Here is a 3994-nt window from a genome sequence, read left to right on the forward strand (position 1 = left end):
AAAGTTAGTGGACTCAATGTCACTGCGAATGCAGGCGATAATTGACGCCAATGGAGGGCCTACAGCGTATTAAAACATAATACCTACCTAAACTTATTCACTTTTCCTTTACTGTACACTCAATTTTGTGACGTGAATTTCATATCATTTGTCATTATTATTAATATTGTGATCATTTTATTTGGAAAACTGGATTATTTTGTATTCAAATTAGTTAATAAAATTGCTGTTAATATATATATATATATATCACAAACTTTAAAATAAATTAATAATTATTTGAAATATTCACAATTATCTATCTTCCATTCTCCTGTATACTCAATTTTGTGAGCAACTGTAAGTAAAAACCCTGACAGAGAGGCACAATGCACTTGTACGCACCATCGAAGGTCCACGCTGTTCACACTACGGAACAGAGGTTATACGGCGTTCAACGTAAATAATTTCAGTCTTGTAAGTCTGATTATTTCCTCATACGTAATTTTATTTAAAAATAAAGTGAATAATTTTTAACCCCAGTTAAAATGAGTACAAAACCAAAGAGCTATTCCGTCGAGTACAAAAAGGGAATCGTGGAAGACTCCAGGGGCGTAAATCTTGTAGCATTCTGTAAAGAGAGGATCTCCGTATGGTTCATAAATGGCGTGCAGACTACGATTATCTGATTACTGGTGGACCAAAGAAATGAAAACGAACAGTTGGATCAGGTTAATCGTTATTTTCTGAGTTGGAAGATTGCATCTGGGAATGGATTGCAGGCAGGAGCAATAGCTTTGGTTGTGCGCAGGGCTGATATTCAAAAATTTGCCCTTGAAACAGCAATTGAATTTGATATATCCACAGAAGAATTTAAAGCATCGTCACACTAGTTGGACAACTTCCTCAAACGATATGAACTGTCTCTAAGGAGATCAACAACATTGTTTAAGCTGGAAGACAATGAAGCATCGATTTTTCGAAATACCAACTCTCCAACATGATTGCTATTGATGAGATCGCGGTATTCCTAGGCCAAGGAGCTCAAACGACAGTTCACCACAAGGCTTCTTCGTCAATTTACGTTCCTTCTACCGGTTACGATAGTGCACGTGTTACCTGTATTTTGGCGATTCGTCTAGATGACAAGAAAGTATCGCCATTTTTAATCACTAAAGGTAAAAAAAAACAGATTCAACGTGTTTCAGGAATTTATGTCATTGAAAGTGAAAAAGCCTGGTGCACCCAAGCACTTATAAGAAAGTGGGTTGATTTTATGCTGCCACCACTGTTGAGGGGTCAGAATAGAGGTTTACTAGTTTGGGATTCAGCCAGTACTCATCGCGCTAAAGACATGAAAAACTTTCTTGCTGAGAGAAAAATTGATCAAATAATGATTCCGGCAGGAATGACTGGTTACCTCCAGACACTTGACATTGCAATAAACAAGCCATTCAAGGATCACTTGCGGATGGAAATCAATGAATATATTGAAAACAGAATAACTGATAATGATGTTTCCAATGCACTACGAACAGGCTACTTAGACAAGAAGTATTCATTTAACGATAGCTATATCGCAAGACATGAGATATTCGGACCAATGATTCAACAAGAAATGGATTTGGAAGAAAATCAGAATATAATTCAGAATTTTATTTATGATGATGTTCCAGAAGAAGATGACATGACTGTAATTGAATAAATTTAAATTTCTGTATTCTGTGTAAAATAAATATTAAATAAAAATATTTATATACCGTATTTTCTCGAATCTTATCCGCACTTGAATTTAATCCGCACCCCGATTTTAAAAATGCATAGTGGTGAAAAAATTTAGTTTGCGAATGTAATCCGCATCTTTCTTTGAGCAATTCGACAACACCAAAACGATGCGATGCTTGTTGTTAACCATAAATATATATTTTCTGTTGACTGACGCTGATGCACCTAAAGCAACCTTGCTTACGACGAGTTTTTATTAGACTAGACTTTAAATTTACCAAGCCAGAAAAAATTGGAAAATAAATATAATTTTAAAAATAAATAGTAATGCCTAGCACGAATTCCGTTCATATACTGCCCTCGTAGTAGCTCGAACGTGGTATGTGCTTAATTATACATATAACAGCGTAATTATAAAAAAAAAGTAGCAAAAATCTAGAAGGTTCTTCTATACAGCAGAGTTTAAAGAGATGTTATTAAGTTAGCGTTAAGGAAATCGAAAAGCTGGTACAATTTTTGCTGTTAATGAGAGTAACGTTGCGGCTGTTGCGGAAAGACTATTGCAAACTGTGAGGCATCGTGCAAAAAATTTACCGGGCCAAAGAAGAGATGATTTCATGAAATTGACGAGGCAGTTTTCTAGTTCTCTCAAGAAAAACGAAAGGAGGCACTAAAAAATTGTTAATACTAGCAAAGGTTGGACTGTGGGATTTATGCGCCGAATGGTGTTATCGTTGAGGCGCAGAACAATTTCCCAAAAGCTCCTAATGATTTCCAAGAAAATTTTAATTTGTCTCAAACTGTAAATGTCAACAAAGTGGTGGTATATCTGGATATGCCACCTAATTACACACTGGAAAGAAGAGGTGTGTGGGAAATTTCTTTATAAACGAGTGGTTGCGAAAAATTGCGCATAACATTGATGCTAGCAGGAACAAGTGATAGGGAAAAATTGCCGACATTATTAATATTGAGAAAAAAACCATTCTGAAATCTGAAAGACTTCCTGAATGACGTTCTAGTTAGGGCACAACAAAAAGGATGGATAATGGAAAAGCTGATGATGGATTGATTAAGACAAGTATGGAGTCTTAGACCAGGAGGATTATTAAATAAGGATATTAATTAATCATAGACTGATTGCTCTTGGTTTAAACTTCTTGTCATAATAATAATACCTGGTGGAATAACATCCATACTACAACCTGTGTATGTATATGTATATTAACAAACTAGAGAATTAACAAAACCGGGAGCAATTAAAGGAGCTTCTGAACTTGTTCAGTGAGTGTAGGCGACATGGAAAACGATCCCTGAAAACAATATTATAACATCATTTAAGAAGTTTTGTATAATCCGAATTTATCTGCATTGATCCGAAGATGACGTAATATAGGAAGAACCAACCCTTAATAAAGTGTTATTGTTATAATGTGATTCTATTTTACTATTTTCCAAATTGCAACTATATGACTGCGAATCTAATCCGCACCCGATTGTAATCCGCATTTGATTTTAGAGTACATAAAATTTGTAAAAAAGGTGCAGATTACATTCGAGAAAATACGGTTAATATACTTTTATTTTTGCCCTCCCCCGAAAATAAGCCCTAGCGCGTCTTTTGGACCAAAAAAGAAAGTAAGACAGTGTCTTATTTTCGGAAAAAGACGGTAGTTAGTGCTATCTCGTTCGAAATCAATTTAATTATTATTTCTACTATAAAAGGGCCCATGGAAAACTGTCTGCTGAAAATGTCTGCATTGACTTGGCTCTTTTTGATGATGCGCTGTTATTAGGTCCTGTCGTTTTTGTTGATAATTTTGCAGTGTTCATGATTTTATTTATATATATTTTTGTATCTAAATACTTTTGTTGCATCATCAATAAACATATATTATTATTATCTTTGAGGTTTTAATTACACTACAATGACGGGAATTTACTAAAATTGAAATATACTGAGATAATATTAGATTTTGTTTCTATTACCCTTCTCTTTGACTCATCCCATCCTTTATCACAAACACTTATAAGCATCACAGAATTAATAAATAGGTTTTATAAATTAATATTTTCTTAATCAAGAAGTTTATAATTTGAAATTCAAATACATTCTGAATCTGGTCTGAAATAATTGTTTACTTAAAATATAAAATAATATTAAATACATAAATTTAATTTCACTTATGTCATTCTATATTTCAGATTAATTTCTAATAACAAACTAAATTATCTGGGAATTAATGCTATAAAAATATAAACAATTAATATCAAAAAGAAAATAACTTAA

This window comes from Onthophagus taurus, chromosome 7, assembly GCF_036711975.1.
Source record: "Onthophagus taurus isolate NC chromosome 7, IU_Otau_3.0, whole genome shotgun sequence".
Taxonomy (NCBI): Eukaryota; Metazoa; Arthropoda; class Insecta; order Coleoptera; family Scarabaeidae; genus Onthophagus; species Onthophagus taurus.